General features: G+C 47.1%; 1 protein-coding gene across 29 annotated transcripts in view; it reads right to left on the bottom strand.

The window, feature by feature from the left end:
• Window positions 1-21,117, bottom strand: part of CACNA1C (calcium voltage-gated channel subunit alpha1 C) — a 650,562-nt gene that overhangs the window by 475,858 nt on the left and 153,587 nt on the right. The gene's annotated exons all lie outside the window — the stretch shown is intronic.

Here is a 21,117-nt window from a genome sequence, read left to right as displayed (position 1 = left end):
CTCTAGCCTTAGGAAGTGGGATGACATATACATCAATAAATTATAACAAAATAAGAAGTGAAAATTGCCAGTCACCAGCTGCCTGGCAGGTAGGTACCCATATGCATATGGGAAGAAAGGGGCTTAAGCCGGTTTTTATTTTCCCTTTCTGACCTTTGCGTGTATCTGTATATATTGTTTCCAAAAACTCCCTCACAATAGTCCACGTGGCAAATAAGAAATTAAGAGATTGACGAAGTCAGAAGCATGCGTTTGGATCATGTCTCAACACCTGTTAGCTGTGGGTCTTTGGGCCAAGTCCTTCTTTGGTTTCTTCCTCTGCAAAATGGGAATAGTAATACGACCCATCTCACCAGATCATACTGCAGATGAAAGGAGTTAGTACAAACCAAGCACTCAGAACAGCACCTTGTGCAAAACACGCACTGGAGAAGGGTTAGTTGTTGTTACCCTTTTCTTGTCTTGGAGAAATGTATTTATGGCTTTGTGACTGACAGTGTAATAAAGTCCCGCACAACCCAAGATGGAAGATTCTAGTCTCTTTTCTCCAGAAGGCCCAGCCAGCCCTTCCACATGAGAGATGAGGCGCGGGAAGAGCCCGCTCAGCAGAGCGGGACGGCCAGCCACTGAGGCTGTCGTGATGGGTGCTGTGTCACCTCAGCCAGCATTCCCTTCTGTTCTCCTCTCAGCCCTTTGGACACTCAGGTTCTACTCTCAGCTTTCAGTTCTCAGACGCTTCCTGAGAGGCCGCACTGAGAGCTCCTCGCTGGCAGAGGGCTGACTATGCTCTCAGGCTCCGCTCCCGCCTGCCCTTCCGGGGCCGCCATTGTTCCCCACAAGGCACCGCGCGCGCCGCCCTGGCGAGAGGCCCCGCTCGCCCTCAGCAGGCCCGGGCGTCTCAGCCGCAGCCCGGCGCTGTCCCCACGCACACCCACGGCGCCCTTCCGGCCTCGGACCACGAGTTAGACGCGCCGGGCCCGCCCCCGGGATGTGGAGCTCGGCGGCCGCCCCTCACTGCCTGGGGCGGGACCTTCTGAACACAGTCTGCCAGGGACGTCCCGCCCCGAGAACCTCTCCAGGCCTCTTCTTCCCCTTCCGCCTCTAACCTGAGGGAATGGCTACCGGCAGTTCTCAGAGCTACTGCGGAGCCAGGCAGGCGCGCACACAGGGCAGCCCCCCCGCCCCCAGTCACCTCCCATACAGTAGCCACGCTCACCTGGGGAGCCCGCGTCGGACCAGCCACACCCGCTCCAAGTGTGCAATGGCCCGCGTCGGACCACGCCACACCCGCTCCAGATCTGCAATGACCCGCGTCAGACCATGCCACACCCGCTCCAAGTCCGCAATGGCCCGCCTCAGGCCACGCCACACCCGCCCCAAGTGTGCAATGGCCCGCGTCGGACCACGCCACACCCGCTCCAGATCTGCAATGGCCCGCGTCGGACCACGCCACACCCGCTCCAAGTCCGCAATGGCCCGCGTCAGGCCACGCCACACCCGCTCCAGATCTGCAATGGCCCGCGTCGGACCACGCCACACCCGCTCCAAGTCCGCAATGGCCCACGTCAGGCCACGCCACACCCGCTCCAAGTCTGCAATGACCCGCGTCGGACCACGCCACACCCGCTCCAGATCTGCAATGACCCGCGTCAGACCATGCCACACCCGCTCCAAGTCCGCAATGGCCCGCCTCAGGCCACGCCACACCTGCTCCAAGTGTGCAATGGCCCGCGTCGGACCACGCCACACCCGCCCCAAGTGTGCAATGGCCCGCGTCGGACCACGCCACACCCGCTCCAAGTCCGCAATGGCCCGCGTCAGGCCACGCCACACCCGCTCCAAGTCCGCAATGGCCCGTGTCAGGCCACGCCACACCCGCTCCAAGTCTGCAATGACCCGCGTTGGACCACGCCACACCCGCTCCAGATGTGCAATGGCCTCCTTCCGGGCAAAGGCTGCCGTGCTCACCGTGGCCTGCAAGGCCGTGCTCTGCCCGGCTCCTGACCCCTCACCTGCAGCCAGCGCCCACCCTGCTGGTGCCGCTCCCTCGCCCTTCCCTGAGCCTGCCAGGCCACTCGCTCCTCTGTCAGTGTCTGCTACTGCAATTCCCTCTGCCTGGAATGCCTTCCTCCCGCATGTCAGTCCACCCTGCTGGCCCCTTCATTCCCACAGACCGTGCTCAGGCATCCCCTCCGGAGGCGCTCCCTCATCGCCTTCTTTACAAGTAAACCTCTGCTTACACCCCAAGTCTCTGCTTTACCTTTCTCCACAGCCCCTATTGCCATCCAACAAACTGTGTTTAACTTATTTTATTCGTTGTCTCTCTGTCCTAGAATGTAAGCTCACCGTGGGCAGGGACTGAGGCCTGTTTTATTTATTGCTAACTCCCTTGCACCTAGAACAGATACGTAATAAATATTTGATGAAGGACGGACTTTTAAAACCCATACACACATATACAAACGCATATATATATATATATATTCCTAAGTGTACATATCAAGGCTGCCACTGAGGGAGCACCAGCAATTAATACATCCCAGGCCCTGGAGGAGGCCTGTATCAATTAATACATCCCAGGCCTCTATCAAGGCTGTACTCTGAGTGTCTCATTAAGTCTTTCAATGAGGCCGTGAGAAAAATGGACTACCCACATTATAAAATTGAGACTAAAGCTTGGAGTTTAAGGAACAAGGAAAAGAAAAAGCTCAACGTGCCCTTCAGAACTCCAAATCCTGTGTGCTTTCCACCAAACAACGGTTCTCTTGGTTCTCACACCCCTAAGAACTTGCCTCCCTAAGAGTAATGGCTCCATACATCTGCTGTCTTCACTACCAAACTGAGCTCTCTTGAGGCCACAGGAGCGTCTCCTGTTTTTCCAGGAGATGTGCGCACACACACATAATATTCCAGCTCCTGGAAAATATTCAGTCTCAATCACTCACTGTTAGAGATGTTCATTTTCTCTCTACCTGTCTTGACAGAACATCAAGCACACACTCCTCTTTCCCTGGCACCTGGGGCATATCTGATTCAAGGCAGAAGACAGGAAAAAATCACTGACGGGAAAAGTGGGGCACTGTTCATGCCAGGTGGCCACAGTCACCCCTGGCCCTGAGACCATGCTGGCACAATGCCAGAGATGAAACGATGGAATGAGCATACCTGGAGAAGAGGAGCTGAAAATTCACTCAGACAGGCTCAAAATCTGTAGTGGGTTTTCCTCCTGTCCATCCTCCCCTTTCTACAAACTCTATAATCTACCCCTACCTCTTTAGCACATACCTTGTCAATCAGATTCTTAGGAACAAAAACTCAGACTTAACTCCCGTGCTGTTTTGTCATTGCTACTAGGTAAGGCAGAGTTGCCAAGTCAGGCTGGCAGAGAAGCAGAAGGCCAGAGAGATTCAGATCAGGACATTTGGAGCCAGACAAATCTGAGTTGAAGACCTGGGCAAGTAAGTTAATTCCTAAGCCAGGGTTTCCTCATGTGTAAGATAAAGAAGTACCTACTTTATGGAGCAATCATATTAATTAAAACAGCATACATATGTCAAGTGCTTAACAAGGCCTGATACACAGTAAGCACTCAATAAATCTTGGTTGAAAAGCCCACTTTGAATATTGCATGACAGGGAGTTCCTGTCCTGTAATATTGGGAGATGTGGGAAGGCATCTTGGGGCCAAACACAGGGGCGGGGTTGCACAAGCCTCCTGAACTCTGATGCAAGAATGCAACCCTAAGAGTCACTGGCACTCTATTCAAATGTGTCCCAGCAGCCTGGAAACTCTTCTTCCTGCTGCCCCTTTATCCAGATGGCAGCCCACCACATAGGGACATCTTGCAGACACTCCTGCACAAGGCACCTGGGAAGAGACTGCATCAAGAATCACCAGGTCAGGGCCGTTGTTTGTCACTTGAGTTCAGGGAATTTAAACTCAGGTGTTTAAAAAGAATTACCATATGTCCATCAAATCAAAGTCGGAAGTTGTAAGACGTGCCCATTATTTTATGTATCAACGAGAAAGAAAAATGGTGCCAACTAAAGTTTAACCTATTAGTTTAGATTGCACTTTAGTTTCAGAGAAACGAAAGTGTAGGGGAAAAAATGTCAGGATCAGTAGAATCAGTCAAACGTAGTAGGTCAAACCAAAAACAAATCGACATCAGGTGTGTGTTGTCAAGTAGGAGTGATAACTTATGGGAGAACGACCTTTGGCTTCTGCCTAGTTCTTAGCAAGTCGTCCAGTGACCTTGAACACATAAAGAGGCTTTGTGAGTTCTTCAGGAGAGAAACAGAAAAATGGAACTGAAATATTATGATTCGTCACAGGCTGGGCACATCCAGGCACTTTATGTGATATCATTTAATCCTTCTAACAGGACAATAGCATTGTCTTCGTTTTGCAGACTCAGAAAGGTTAGGTAACTTGCCAAAAGTCAGTCAAAGGTGGTGTAGAGATTCCAACTCAGGTCCCTCTGATCACAGAGTCACTATGATTCCGAATCAGCAGAATGCAGTGTCTGTCTTGGAAACCCCTGTGACTGGATAAATCCCCAAATCAGCACTCAAAGCTTGAAACGCTCATGTTCTTAGGGAAAATTGACACTGGAGTGCAAGAACCATTTTTCCAGAAAGTTGGTCCTGGTTAGAGGAAGGAGAGGAGCTGGAACGAGATCCTGGACCAAAGTCAGGAGGGGATGGTTTCAAATAGGAGGGGAATAGCTAAAAAGGGGAGGGCAGGGAACAGAGAAAGCATGCAGCACTCCCCCCACCACCCAGCAGTTGTGGAGGGAGCTCTTGGTGAGGATCGCCTCCCCCGACACAGGTCGTGGCATCAGCAGTAATGGCAGCAATATCTGCAAGTGGGCTAAGGACAGGCATATTTTAAAGCCTTAGGCCAGTTTAGCATCTTCCACCTGGACCAGGATTCAGATGCAGCCCTTTCAGATTTATTGCCTGCCCAGTGCATTCATTAGAAAAGAATTTGCACTGCGATGGGCCATTTGTCAAGAGCTCTTCTCCTGCCGAAAGAATACTTGAAACCCGTGCTGAAAACCAACAGGGAGAGAGCTTGACAACTGGAGGGAGATGGGAGTCAAACTCCGTGTATTTAGTAGTTGTTTAAGACCCAAGTGCAGTGAAGGACAAGTTCCTGGCTTGCTAGCTTCTATTGTGAGTCTCCGTGGAGGAAAAAATGACACTATGTAATTATTAACAGCAGCAAGCTGGGTCTTAAGCATACTGTGCACTATGGTGACACAAAATAGTAATTTAACAACATGACATATGGAGAGGAAATCTAGGTATCTAGATGGGGCTTGAAATCTTTGTATGCAAAATTTGTGATAGACAGGTAGTATTTAAATACACTGGCTTTAGAATGCTGACCGTCTTCCAGAGAGAAAGTCAGGGTATTAGAGTGAATATCTAAATCTGGTCTCCGGCAGATTCATACTGGTTGTGTGACTTTGGCCCAAAGTTACCAAACCTCTGAGTCTTGGTTTCCTTTTATGTACAATGGGGATGATTAATATTAGTCTCACGTACATTGACAGCTAATCTTTTTATGTCAAATGAGATCAAATCAGTGAAAGGATGCTGTAAACTATAAGAGAAACACAAATAATAGCTAATTTAATTAATTTCCTGAGAGGTTTTACTACCCCTATATGAAGAAAACTCCGTGTGTGTGTGTGTGTGCACGTGCACACACGTATGTGCATGCCCCCACATCTCCAAGCAGCATACCTTGGGAGTTCAGCTTTTCTACGAAGTCACAGGAAATAATTTAGTTGGTAATCTCGGTCTCATCACCTTCCTCTCCTAGCACTGGGGAAGAAATGGTACTCTTCTCCCTAGAGCTTTCCTGTCAAAGTGTGTAACTGATGGGGAAGTCAGATGTAGACAGACTTGTAGAAGTTTCTCAAGATGATTCAGACAGCTCAGTGATTACATGTGTATGGCGTCCTCAATCTCTAGGGCCTCATCCATGTGGTTTCCATCCAGCTTGGTTTGGATCTCATTCTCATGGTGGTTCATAATTCAGTGAAGGCCCACAATGCAATGACCACAATATTCAGAAGAGGAATGATGGTTGCCTACCACTCTATACACCCTCTCTAAAGCATAGACCTTTCCCCTTAACAGGGCCTTAAGCCTTAATGTCTTGAGTATTAGTTGACTTTGAAGGGAGAAGAGACAGTGACAGAAACCCAAATACCAGAATCCCAAGTAAAACTCTCCAGAACGCTTTCCCTCCTCACTCTGCCCACTGGGATCTTCTTCTTGCTCAGGTTCCAGGGGGCAGTGTCTGGCAATTTCATGTACATGAAACCAGGTTCTTGCATGACTTAGCTCCAGAAAGATGAGAAATTTCTGATAACTTTATCTATGTATTTTTGATAACTGATTTCTTTCCATATTGGTGCTTGCTAATTATTTATGCTACTGTTATTTGTGTAGCCTAAAAGATAACATTTGAATTACTGCCCTCTTTAGTTGTCTAGTTTCTGCCTTTTTAAGAAGATACTAGAATATAACCTAGCAGGCAAGGCAGGGATCTAGTCTTTATAATTCTCTTTGTGCAATGCTACATAAGTGCTGAATAAATGCTTTTTAATGATGCAGCAGCTGAAAGGGCTCCACACATTATCTTATTCATATTGAAGATATCCTGACAAAGTGAGCAATGTCTCACAGATGGAAAAACAAAAAGCAGAGAGGTGAAGTGACTTGCATGAGATCAGAAAGCAAATCAGAAACGGAGCCTTGACAAGTCTTCACACTCTTCAGTTTGGAGTACTAATGTTTATTCATCCATTCTAAAAAGCCACAACCTTAAATATCTGAGTTCTCCAGTCCTGCAAAATTTGGGCGTGACAGAAAGCACTTTATAAATTGTGCTGGAAGAAAAACAGCCCTAACAGTTGGCTGAGGTACATAACTGTCTCTTTCGAACAAACATCAGAAAACCATTTTGCAAGCAAATACTACGTTATCATCTCCTCCAGACCATGATGGCAATGGCATAGTAGTAGTTCCATGAGGCTTCCCCTCTCTGGGACCCACGGTGCCTCATAAGGTAATTATCTCCAACACTGACCTGTTTGCTTGTACGAAGAACACCAAGTTGCCTTTTCTTCATCAGGAAATCGATGGCAAAGTATGCTCTACTCCCCAAAATCCCAAAGTGAGCCAAAACAACAGCCTGACCTCCAAAGTCATCTTATAACACACGACTCTGGACCCATCACCCCAGTCTTCCCTTACTACTAACATGCAATGCAGCTGACCTCCCTGGCTACCACCACAAGGGGTGGAACAGAACAGGGGTTGGGAGGTTGGGAGCTCATGTACAAGGGAGTCTGGGAAGGTCATGCATTCTGTTTCAACCTTAAATCTAGAAGAATGCTGGATAACCAGGATTAGAGGCTCAGCCAGGGGGATTAGCAGTTCAAAAGAGAGTTCTAGAATGAAGATACAGATATGTGTGACTCATTTGCATATCAGAGACAGTGGAGAAGAGACCAGAAATCATACTTTCTCATGTAGGCCTCTTGTGGCAAGTCAGGTTGATCAGAATAAAAACTTCATTTCCCAGCTCCCGGTTGTTGATGTCATTGAGAAGTGGAATTACAAAGCAGAAATAAACCAGGACACCTGGGGTCTACTGCAGGAGTCAGTCAGCAGGCAGGAGGCTCAGGGTGGGAACCAAGCCTCACCATCTCTACCTGTCAAAGTGCCTACAGGTCTTTAAGACCCATCTCAAACGATACATCCAACTTGATATTTTCCTGATTTCTCCAGAGGTATCCTCTCCCATCTTTAAACTCCCACAGGATTTTGTGTGTGCACCTTTTATGAGATGCATTATAATCTGATTGGGGTTATGGATATCTATAAATAAACTAGAATACATTTGTGCATTATCATTTACTCAATAATGATTTATTGAGCTCTTGCTATGCACTTCAGACTCTTAAATAATAAGAGTATATATAAGTTTCTTGAGGGATGGAACCATGATTTATTCATTTTCTAAGATTTATACATTTTCATTCTAATGTACATAGGATACTATCGAATTCAAATCCAATAGCCCTGGCAAAACAACTCAGTAAGAGGCAGGATAATGGAGGACTTCAGAGCAGGAATCTTAGGGTCAGAGAGATCCAGTTCAAATACATTAACACCTCTGTAGCTTTATGGCCTTGGGCAAGCAGCTTAGCTTATCAGCAGGTGGGTCTGTAGGGTCATCCACCACAGGAAGGACGATGAATGTTACATCACAAGGAACCCACTATTGACACACTTAATCAGCAGCTATGGGGCCCTTATTCAAAATGGCCAGGTTAGGGTCCTCTTCTTAGGATCAGAAGGCACTGCTGACCACCAGCATTCTTTCCAACCAGGCAGTTCCATCCAGGAACAGATATCCTTGCTGGTAACTGGTAGGTGCTATATTTTCTACACCTCAGTGGAGCTGGGAGTCCCCAAGAAATAAACCTCAGCAGTTGGTTAGACTTGGCTGCTTCATCTCCCTTTACCCCAAAATCCCAGCTGAAAACAGGGGCTCAAACCCTTATGTTTGGACCCATTCACTCTACAGTTTCTTTTGGAGGTGTGACTCCCCATTAAGACATCCTGATGCAGACAACATTGTCCAGTACACTATGCGTCTTGCAGAGCCAAGTAGGATATCCCTGTCCTTGAACAATCAAGGATTTAAAAATGAAGTACCTGCTGAGCTGTTCATCAGCATTTATGTGCATGTCCATTCCAGTATGTAAAGATTGTAACATTTCAGATCCCAGTGTTTATGGTCCATTAAAAAGCAATGTCTCCTTTAAATGGAGAGGTAGTGCATCACTCCTTCATCCTTATTCCAATGGGCACCTCCCTCTGCTCAACTCCTTTGCAGGTTCATTTCCAACAGGTTTATGTAACAGAACAGCTGAACCACGTATCAAAGGGGCTCTGGGTGCGGCTGCTGAAGCAGCATTTCACTTACAGCTTTCCAGTGAATGAGAAAGCACTCCTCATTTGAGAGCTGCCTGCCGCTCAGGACAACTCATTGTCCCTTATGTTCAGATTGCTTGCTTAATTCAGGGCTTGGGATGAGATGTGAGCTGGCCATTTGGTTGCATGAGATGCACACTAAAGGGCATGACAGGGTACCATAAATGATCCATCCAAAAATCTGTTGGTGCCCATAGTCATGTCCATGTCAAAGACTTGGGCCCTGGAATATTAATATTTACATTGTGCTTTTCCTCTTACAAAATACTTTCTAATTCCCTATCATTGAATCCTCACAACTGCATGAAAGCATTATTCTTGTTCTTATTATCACCATTCATTCCCACTGCAAATTGAAGCAGCCAAGGGTCTGCATGTCAGAGGTTAAGCGTCACGTTCAAGATCACAAAGCCAGTGAATGGGTGAGCTGGGACTCCAACTCCAAGTTCTCTGACTCAAATCCAGTGACTTTCTCAACACGAACTTTCTGAATACAAATGGTTGTCCTATGTACGGCTGTGTATTAAGAAGGGCCACCAGCCCACTGATTTATTCACTATTCAGTTTATACTTGGACATGGTAAGACATCACAAGTTTTTTCAAATAACAGGGTTTTTTAAAAAAAGTTTTTATTTCAAATGTTTATGGTAGATTATTTAGAAGAATCATAAATAATGAAATAAAATAATTTGTAATTTTGTTCCCTGAATTGGCTTATCATTAACACTCTAATGTATACCTATTGGACCTTCCAGGGTATAGTAATCCTGTCTACACTTACATGAGATGTAAATAGTTTATATGTCTCATAAAATTTGGGACCATATTGTAGATAACTGTCTACCTTTGTTCATTTAGCAGTGAAGTTGAACATCTTTATGTGCCATTAACTGTCCTTCTAGGTTATCATTTAAATGGCTACGTGGTGTTCCATTACATGGATGCATCCTAACTTATTTACCCAGCACTCTGGTGATTGAAAAATAGAGGAGAGAAATTAAATTATCCCAGGTTTAGCCCCATTACAAATAAGACTACAACAAACACACTTGTAAGTAATCCTTGTGTATTTCTGACTATTTCCGTAGGATAAAATCCTATGGACTTGTTGAACCAAAAGAAAGGAGCATTTTGAAGCCTTTGAGCATTTTGTCAAATGACCCACCAAGGTGAGTAGAACTTCTGCACTGCCATCAACTGTATCTGAAAATGTCCAGCTTCCCAACACTCTTGACAAGACTTTCACTGCTGATGTTTATTCTGAACCAACTGCCTGGCATCCTTTGGGGCCTCCTTGCCCAACTGCCCAGCAGGCCCTGGCAACTCTGCCTCCCAAGCATTCACATTCATCCCACTGGCCAAATTCTGCCCATTCATCTCACCTCCACTGCTGGCACCTGGTGCCAGCCTCTATTCTCTTACCCAACTGGCCTCCCAACCAGTTTCTCATTCCCTCCCAACTCCCTTTTCTAATCCACAGGCAGAATGATGATATCCTAAAAATAAAAAAGACACGTCAACATCCCTACCAGTCATGATCTAGCGCTCCCCCTCCCCCCGCCGCCAACCCTTTGACCAGCTCACCTGCACCCTCCTGGTCATTCACTGTGTGCCAGCCTTGCTCTTCTGTTTTTGACACATGCCAAAGTTGTCCTGCCTCTGGGCCTTTGTACTTGCAATGCCCTCCCCTGGAAGGCTCTTTCTCTCTTTCTTTGCAAGCCTAGCTCCTTCTTGTCTTCCAGGTCCCAGAGGTGACCTCCCTGACCACCAGCTTAAAGTAACCCCCGCCCATAGCAGAGTTACCATAAAACTCTGCTTGTTTCTCTTTAATTTCTTGTTCATAGCACCTACCATAATATGAAGCTCTCTCATTTATTTGCTTACACCTACATTTTCTGTCTCTCCTCTCTTCTTGCCCTCATATGCACAGAGAATGTAAACTCTGGCTCAGCACAGCATCATTAGTGCCTGTCAAAGTGCCTCGCATATAGTTCATCCTCGATAAATACGTGTTGAACAGATGAATGCACAGGAAAAAGGAAATAATTTTAGTATTGCGCTAACCAAGCATAATACTCAAGCTAAATCTAATGTAAAACTTACTGCCAGCTGCCTTCCGGAAACAAGTTAAAAAAAAAAAAGACAAGAGACACCATGAACAATGGTGAGTCCAGACTGGTCAGTAACTCCAGATCCCAAAGCTCCAGCTGAAGATGCCTCTCCTACATCAGACTGATCTAGGAGAACCCAACCTAACATCAGCACCCCTTCACACCTACCTAGTATCAGCACCCCTTCACACCTACCTAGTATCAGCACCCCTTCAGACCTAGTATCAGCACCCCTTCACACCTAGTATCAGCACCCCTTCACACCTAGTGTCAGCACCTCTTCACACCAAATATCAGCACCCCTTCACACCTAGTGCTAGCATCCCTTCACACCTAGTATCAGCACCCCTTCACACCTAGTATCAGCACGACTTCACACCTAGTGTCAGCACCTCTTCACACCAAATATCAGCACCCTTTCACACCTAGTATCAGCACCCCTTCACACCTAGTATCAGCACCCCTTCACACTTAGTGTCAGCACCCCTTCACACCTAGTATCAGGACCCCTTCACACCTAGTGTAAGCACCCCTTCACACCTAGTATCAGCACCCCTTCACACCTAGTGTCAGCACCCCTTCACACCTAGTATCAGCACCCCCTCACACCTAGTGTCAGCACCCCTTCACACCAAATATCAGCACCCCTCTGCTCAAGGGAGGGCAGAGGCAATGCTTAAACCAGTTCCCTATGCCTGAGCCTTACCAGGGAGCCAGCACTGTAGCTGGTGTATCACATGCATTAGCACGCACAGGCCTCACAACTCTGCAGTATCATCATTCCCACTTGTACAGATAAGGAAACTGAGGTTCAGAGAGCTATGAATTAAGCTCAGCTCACAGGAGTTGAGCAGAGGGAGCTATGAATTGTATTCCAACACATATCTATCTGACTCTATATATGTGCTTTCTGTACAATTGCCCAGGGACCCCACAGCACTGCCAGTTGGAGAATGAGGAAGCCCAGATGCCGGTCCCTGACCACTTCCACCGTCTTTTGCTGTCTCTGGATGCAGGATGCAAAGGACCATTTCCCTCAGCGTCTGAGGAAGAGGAAATCCTTTCTACCATGGAGAGCAGCTTGGGTTCTCATGACAACTTCAATGTCAGAGAGGTGAACCAACATCAGAGAGTGCTCTTCAAGGACTGCCTCCCTCCTGGGCCCTCCTCTGCCTGGGTCACAGGCCTCTAGATCCCACCAAAAGCTGCTTGTACTTCCTTACTCTCCCAGGGCCTCTCCTGACACCTGGCCTCTGAAATTCTTTCCACACATAAGGGGGCCCTCAGTGTGTGTGAAAGCAAGTGTTTCCAGGGTTTCAGGTGCTCCACAGAGAAACTTTCATAGTCATTCAAAAAGATTAGCTTCTCTCTCTAATTCACATAATCACAAGGGATAAAGCCTCACAGGTTATGGGCTGGAGCTTCTTCCTCTGAGGGTCTAACAGGAAAAGCTGGACAAGTATATATTTGTTCTTTTCTACTTACAGCCCAGAAGAGTGGCACAGTACCCAAAAATACTTCATTCTGTATTTTTTTTTAAATAAATAGACAAAGAAATAAAACACTTGGTTTCTAGTTGGCCAGGTAAAACGAGAAAGGAGCATTTCCAGGGTTGAGTTGGCAGCCCTATCTGTTGGTCTCTCCACTTCAGTGAGGTCCTCTGAATGGTAAATGAATGAAGGCAGAAGAGCGGTGAAGAGCTTTTTCTGACCTCACACCAAAAAATAACAGGAGAGTTAGGAAGGAAACAGGTGGAAGCCCGAAGGGATAGGAGCAATGTGAAAAGTGGAGGTCTGTGAGTTCCTTCCCCAAATTTCCTGCATGGCCAGTTAGCCCAGAAATGCACCAGGGCAGAGCTCCACAAAGCGGGAGAAGCATCCAGCAGCCACGGCGCTTATGACCCTCATAAAAGGGACAGCAATTCTGGAGATGGGACTCTATCTGGCTGATTTTTAGATCCTACAGTCAGATACATATTTGCTGATCTAACTCGGCATTGGTTCATACTCAGCCCTTCCCTTCCACATGTCAAGCACACAAATGCACATCCCAGATTTACAAACTGACAGTTTCCCATTCCTGCGCCGAGTGCCTTGGCTTAACTTGAAAGGCATTTCAGAGGCTGAACTACTGAGACAGATTCAACGTGCACAGTGACACTCAGGCTGCTAGATACCGACTAGTCAACCCTTGACCAGCAGCTGCCAGATGATTAAAAACCACACTGAAATGATCAGATCCCTACGTGCAACCTGCAACTGATTTCAGGACCTCCCTGTTTTGTATTTTCTGTTGTTCTAACCAAAAAAAGGATCTTCTTAAATCTATTTCACATATTACAGTAGCCCGGACATCAAAGGTTTCCCAGAGTGAAATTAAATATAGCATTTTATTTGGAACAAGCCAGTCTAACTCAATTTTCCTCCCCGGCGTTGCCACAGAGAGACCTTCCATTTGGCAACTGAAAGATGTGCTGAGCTCTAGGCTGGACGTAAGACTTCTTTCCATGCTCTTGGTAACCAATCTGCTTCCTCTACCCCAGTACAAGCACTACAGGAATAAAAAAGGGAGTTTTGCCCCTCTGCCCCATGCACTGCCTTTAGGGAAAAATATCCCTGTCTTTCCAGCACAGCCTATCCAAGCTCCTGCAGAATATGGTGCTGCACCACCAGAAATTAACTTCCTGAAGGAAAGTCAATGAGTTTGCCAAAAAGCAGGTTTCCCTCCTTGGAGGGAGCCGGTCATATCTGGGATATTATTGCATGTTGATGATTAACCTGCAGGAGCCTCGTTGTCAATAAACATTTACTGGACATCCACTGAGGGCTCTGCATCATCTCAGGGAGTGAGAGGCTATGGAGAAGCAAAGGATGCTACAGTAGAGAGGTGGGAGGAACCCAGAGACCCCAAAACCCAAAGTGCTCACTTTGTAAATGTAGTAACGGAGACCTAGAAAGAACCTGGTGTTGCCAAGGTCACAGCACCACGTGGCAGCCCTGGCGACTTCCTGAATCTCAGATCAGGACTTCTCTGAAGCTCGCTCCTAAGTTGGACAGGGGGTATAAGTGGAGACTGAATATCTATCTCAAGTACATAGAAGTGTCCGTGGAAGTCTCCAGTGACTCCACAGTTACAGCTCCCGTTTCCCGAGGGCCTGAGCAGGGACCTGGCACCTAAGTTATCTTTAACTTCCCAAACAAGCCTGAAATAAGGACACTTGGGCTCAGAATGAGGCCCAAGGTCACACCGATCATGAGCGTGACAGGTGCACTTTGAACCCAGTACTGTTTGATTCCAAAGCTGGCTATATGGATATGTTAGGATGCCCACCTACCACATCACCTGACTTACTCCACCCTTGAGATGGAACCATCTCTGTAAAGAAACAAGGATTAAACCAAATCAAATACAAATGAAAACTCAGATTGCAAGCCATCATAGAAAGTAACATTCAATGTGTGTATGTATTTGCATGATTAAGCACATGCAGAGAAAGAATACATCTAGATACCAAGTGGTAATTTTAAAATTTTCTCCTTTATAAATTTCTGTTTTTCTAAAGTATTAAAATAGACAGATGATTCTCATTGATCTGAAATTAATGTTTTAGGTTGTGGTAAAATATATACATGTAACATAAATTTTACAATCTTAACCATTTTTAAGTGTACAATTTAGTAGCATTAAAAACATTTACATTGTTGTTTAACCATCACCTCCACCCATCTCCAGAACACTTTGCTATTCTTGAAAAACTGAAATCCTGTACCCATTAAACAACAGCTCCATATTTCCCTCTCCACCAGCCCCTGGCAACCTCCATTCTACTTCTGTCTCTATACATTTGTCTATTCTGGGCACCTCATGTAAGTGGAATCATACCATATTTCTCCTTTTGTGTCTGGCTTATTTTATTTAGCATAGTGTTCTCAAGGTTCATCCATGTGGTAGCATGTATCAGATTTTCCATCCTTTTTAAGGCCGAATGATATTCCATTGTATGTATATACCCCATCCTGTTTATCCATTTATCCATGAATGAATACTTGCATTGCATCTGCTTTTTGGCCATTATGAATAATGTTGATATGAACATGGGCAAACAAATATTTCCGAAAGTCCCTAGACTTTTTAAATCCTGGAGTAGACTTTTAGAATGTGCCACTGTGAATTAAAATCAGGATAGGCTTTCTATTGGTGTCAGCCTAGAAAACAGCAAATTCTGTACTAGAGTCTACACATTTTGCCTTCTGTCTTTAAACACCTCTAAACCAGTGGTTCTCAACCCTGGCTGCATATTAGAATCACCTGGGGTGCTTTTAAAAAATGCTGATGGCCCAGCCCTATGAAACCCACTGAATCAGAACTCCTCTGAGTTGAGGCAGAGGAATTGAGTATTTTTAAAAGGCTGCCCAGATTATTCCACTGTACAGACAAGAGTAAGAATCAGTGTCCTGAAGCCTCTTCTTCTGCGGGCCCTTCTCTTTATTTAAGAAATCTCTGCCTTATGAGTAATTCCTCTTCTTTCCTCCCATCAAAGCCCAGAAGGGTTTGATAACCAGTCAATTGCCCTAGTTGTTTGACTGACTGCATTTCAACTGAAACATTCGCTCCACTGCCTTACCTCCTCCAGTTGAAGGCTTTTATCTCTAATTGTGGACTGCGTGCCTGCGTCTTTCTTGGAAGGAATGTTGATATGAGTAAGCAGTTAGGGAAGTATTTCCAGGCCTACTCCGTCCTTCAGGTATTATAATCTAGTCCTTTCAAGGCAGTAGGGACAATAAGAGGGGACAGAAGATGTGGTCCCAGTCTATATCCAGTGCCCGACTGAGGCACTGAGCCTGCTCAAGAGGCCCCTCCCCATGCTCACAGTTCATCCCTAAGCCCTGGCCTCCACTCGCTCTTGCCCGAGACTCCCAGTTACTTAATTGGCGTGCCCCAGGGACCTTTGGTGGTTCTGCCCAGTTCTGTCTTTGCTAGTTTTCGTCTGTGATGGGGTTCCCTCCTCTAACACCCTAGGACACATCTCTGTTGCGTGTGCTTTCTCTCTGGTTCTTGTGTTCTTGACAGCAGAGCACGTTAACTGATGGGCAGCACAGTGACTTGGAGAATAGGACGAGTTCCACAAGCATCTTTGTCAGAAATGTCACAACCACGGCCGACGTGACACTGGCAGCAACAGGGCGTGTTCTAGGACACAGATTCGCCATCAGCTGCTCCCCAGGCAGGCAGACCTGGGGCTCCAGGGCCCTTCAACTCACCTTGGGGCTCTTCTGCCTCTTTGCAAAGAGCCCGCCAAACAGGGTATTGGGAGCTGAAGCCATGGCAGCAGCTCCAAGGACTGGCCCGTTTGGGAGAGAACATGGTCCTTCCCTCTGCCAGGCCTACCCTGGAGCCTATCCCTGAAGGGCTGGGACATCCTGAGTCCTCCACAGGGGACTGGCTGCAGTGCCCCTTTATGTCCATATGCAATGCTGATGTAAAAGTGTCAACGGTATTGGGCACAGGGACTGTAGTAGGAGCTCTGAGGAAAGACAAGAGCATGAGCTGGAGGAGTCAGGCCCCAAGGAAGGAGAGGAACCAAGCCTAGGAAGAGGGAGAGCACATCCCATCCAGAGGAACAGGCCCCACTCAGAACCCTTCTACCCTCACAGGCAAACTGGGCCCTGCAAGCTGGCGAGCCATCGGGGTAACAGGGCCCTCAGCACCAACACCTGATCCACTGACCAGGATCTCTCCTAGTACGTGGGCAAGCTCGCGGAAAGGGAATGACGAGGAAGTGCGAAGGACAAGGAAAATGAAAACTGAAGCCCCACCGAATGCAACAGAACACCCACAAATAGCAGAAGGTTAAATCCAAGCACAGGGACTCAGATTGACCTGTCTCTGATGTCTCAGTGACCAGGGAACCCCGGATATGCCAGCAAACACGGCTTCGTTTCCCCATCTCATGCAGCGCACGTTTGCTCAGCCCTCCAGCACACCCGCTGCCATGCAGGTCCTCACTGCCTCTGGCTCCCCCTGACTTCACACCCACGAGGTGCTCCAGTCCAAAGCCAGAGAGAGCTCCTCTGCCTCGCTGGGGGAAAAGGGGACGTGAGGAGAAAACACTGAACATTCCTCTTCTCTCTTCTTGAGTACTTCTTTTGGCGGAGATAAGACATGGCTGCACACTTTCTAGGCAAAGAAGCAGAAGCATAGACTAGAAGGGATGGGATCAAAGGAACCTCACATGTCCATCAGCCGTGTGCGCTCACTGGAAGTGTCTGCCTGTGGAGGAGTGCCGGGCCTACAGGGAAGACAGGAAGGAGGGCTGGCAGTGATGAGAACTGTGTTGTGATGCTGTCGCTGAATTACAGCATCATGGGAACTCCCAGGAGTCAACGCCTACGGCCATGCTGTAGCCAAGACCCACTCCGAGCACATTTCTATAAGAGAAGGAGTGCGGTGCAGGCAAACCGACAGAGGGATGGAAGACAGACAGACTCAGGTTCAAACCGCGGCTCAGGGACACTTTTAGCTCCATGACTTCAGGTTTCAGCTTTAAAACGAGACGTAAAAAACTGTATCATGGATTAAAAAGAATCCTGGTATTATTATCATGGTGATAATATTTGTTCAGTATTATTAACTTATTGCCAGCAGTTAGGCTTTCTCAAGCATATTTCACACTGATTCACATACTTGACCTCAATGATTCACATACTTGACCTCAATGATTCACATACTTGACCTCATTTACCTGGAAAACAATAAGATTTTTGAGGTGTCTGTTGAATATGAATGAAGTCACCCTCATAGATTGTGAATTGATATGGAGCAGTTTCTCAGACACACTGTTAAGTGGAAAAAACAAAACATAACGCAGGACAGAATGTATCAGTGTTCCCGTCAGAGGTTTACAAATCAATATACATGTTTATGCTTACTGATGGACAGACCTCCTTGCAGGGGAGGCCCCAGGGGGCTGGGACAAGGGAGAAGAGAGACTTATCACTGTATACCTTTTTGCATATTTTTGACTTTATACCATGTGTATGTGCTACCTTTTTAAAAGATACATAGAAAAATTAAAAGGACTGTTACTCTGAAAAAAGAAAAGTAAAGCTGTTACACGTTGCTGAAGCTTTGGATGAACTAGCACAGTAAATAAGTGGCAATGTGCTTCCTTAGCCCAACTGAGAGGTGTTCGCCAGGGACCGCATCCTAAGGAAGAGGCTAGGGTTACACAGAGGTGGCTGCAGTTTTTACTCCATTGCTCGTTAAAGAGCCTGGTAGAGCAGTGCTGGCCTCATGATGGGCCACAGCAGCTGAACGACACCCCTCTGGAGGTCACACTTAACAATGATGGTGGCCAGGCATGGTGGCTCATGTCTATAATCCCAGCGCTTTGGGAGGCTGAGGCAGGTGGATCACTTGAGGTCAGGAGTTCCAGACCAGCCTGGCCAACATGGTGAAACCCTGTCTCTCCTAAAACTGCAAAAAATTAGCTGAGTGTGTTGGCATGTGCCTGTAATCCCAGCTACTCGGGAGGCTGAGGCAAGAAAATCTATTTAACCCAAGGGGTGGAGGTTTCAGTGAGCTGAGACCCACCATTGCACTCCAGTCTGGGTGACATAGTGGGAGTCCCTCAAAAAAAAAGAAAAAAATTATGTTGGTAACTCTGTGTTCACATAGCACCTCTTATCCAAGGAGTGCAAGGTGCTCAGGCACACTCCTCAGGCCCCGGACCCACCTCCCCAGAACAGGGAGCAGTCACTGAGGGCATACAGGGCCATCCCCTTCAGGCTCACCTTGCAGTGTGCAGTGTGGTGGCCCAGGGCACGCCTAGGCTTCATGTCGCTTCCAGCGACCTTGGCAGTTGTTCAACCTCTCCATGCTTCAGTTTCCTTCTTTGTAATTCAAGAATAATAGTAGTCCTTAGTTCATGAGATCAGTGTGAAGACTGAATAATGACCACAAGTAATAAGAACTAAGATTTACTGAACCATGATTCTATTATAAGCCCTGGACACATCTGTATCTGGTTGGAGTCCGACAATGACACTCTGAGGTAGGTACTGTTACTACCCTTATCTACCAGTGAGAAGTGGGGTCACAGAGGGGTGGAGCAAGTCACCCACATCACAGAAATGGTGAGCAGGAGCCCAGAGTACTTTACACGAACCCCTCCTCAGCAGCGCCAACTGAAGGACCATCCAGTTTCAGATACGCGCTGCTTTAGAGATGGACAAACTGAGACACGAAGAGGCTGGAGCAGACGCTGCCTGCTCTTCCTCACAAGTTATTGGAATGCTGCGAAGGCACCCTTGAGTGGCAGATGTCAGGGAAGCAAGACAAGAAGCTATGGTGGAGTTATTGACTCTCAGTCTAAGGGCTGAAGATGTAGGTCTTCCCTCCCCAGTGTGAGCGCCAGTTCCAGCCACAAATCTCCTCTCTCAAAACTCGCGATTCAGCCCTGCTGATCAACTGCAGAGAAGGCGCCATAAAAACCTGCTCAAATCTCGAGGTGCCCCAAACATGAGAAAACGGGCTACAGCTGCCGCTTAAAAATGTGGAGGGATAGACTGCGGGAGGAGGGGCAGTGCGAGAGCCAGCAGCCCATCCGTGTAGAGAGGGGAAGCTGGGACTGTGTAAGCAACGCCATAAATCCCTTGTCAACGCTGCCTCCGTGCCTTTCCTCTGTGGACGGGGCCCGGGGCCCAGGAGGCCTTTAGAGGGGAAGGGAGCCTAGCGTTTAGCCTGTGATGGCCAGAAAGATAGCTCCACACAGTGTCTGTGAGAGCACCAGGAAAGCAGACACACTGAGAGTTTCACTCATTAACATCGGTGTTGCCATGACAATAAGCTGTTGCCAGGTAGCAGCGAACTAGGAGAAGAGTGAGAATTAGCAAAGCCTAAAAATAAAGCTGTTATGTTTCTTCCCCCGTCTAGATGTCCATGTGTAACAGGCAATAATCTCGCCGCCTCCTCCTCACCCCAGCCCTGGAAGCCCACATGGGAAAGACAGTGCCCTGCACGGAAGGGGAAGGTCACCTCTCCAAGGGGGGCAGAGAGAACAGTACCCGAAGATAGTGGTGGCCAAAATCTGAAGGCCAGCAATAAGCAGCACCAGAGAAAGCTCAAAGTAACACCTGGGAGGGATTTTTCCTTCCCTTAGGAAGTTGCTGACCTGAAGTGTTAACCTCAGCTCCAGGTCAGAGCAGGGCCCTTCCACGCTGTCAGATGCCCGTCCAGCTCCTTGGCTCTGAAAGAATGGGAAATGACAGGCGCTGGCTCCTGACTGACCACTTTTCTCCTGGAAAATACTTAGCCGGGCCCCCGCCCCAGAGGCATCTGTGGGAGTCAGGAGCCTAGACTGGGCACACGGACAGTTGCTGGTTGCTTTTATAACTGTGCTACCACTGAGGAACCAGAGGAGCCACTGTGATAACAATTCCAAACAGGAGGAGATTTCAACAATCAAAATCACTGAGCAATTTGTTAATATCTCCAAGGGACCTGCAATAGAATTATTTTCAGGATCTTCCAGTTCGGCTTGATGTCAGAGGAGAAAATGCATGGTGTCCAGTTCTGTGCTTCCTCTGTCCATCCCTCCCACCAGCCTGTAAGCTCCATGAAGGCAGAAATCATGTCTAACTGGTCACCCTTATGACTGCAGCATCTGCTGTCACCCCAGACACTTAGTCAGTGTGCAGTAAATACACAGAGGAAAGAGGAAGAGAGGAAGGGGCAACTGACTCAAGCATAATGGAGTCAACATTCTAGATAAAACAGTAAAGATATTAACAGTACAAATATCTGGCCTAAATCAAATACATCTCTTTCTCAAATTATAAGCTCTGCATTCTAAGGACTGAATCCTATTTCTTATCTAACTCTCTATTCTCAAAAATTAAGTTAGCAAGTATGCAGGTGTCATGCTTTAAGCAGATCAGATCACTTAAAATCCAAAATTTTGGTGGCTATGGTTTCCTTTATA

Source organism: Chlorocebus sabaeus, chromosome 11 (assembly GCF_047675955.1).
Source record: "Chlorocebus sabaeus isolate Y175 chromosome 11, mChlSab1.0.hap1, whole genome shotgun sequence".
Taxonomy (NCBI): Eukaryota; Metazoa; Chordata; class Mammalia; order Primates; family Cercopithecidae; genus Chlorocebus; species Chlorocebus sabaeus.
The sequence above is the reverse complement of the archived record's forward strand: the minus strand, read 5'-3'. Positions and strand labels throughout refer to the sequence as shown.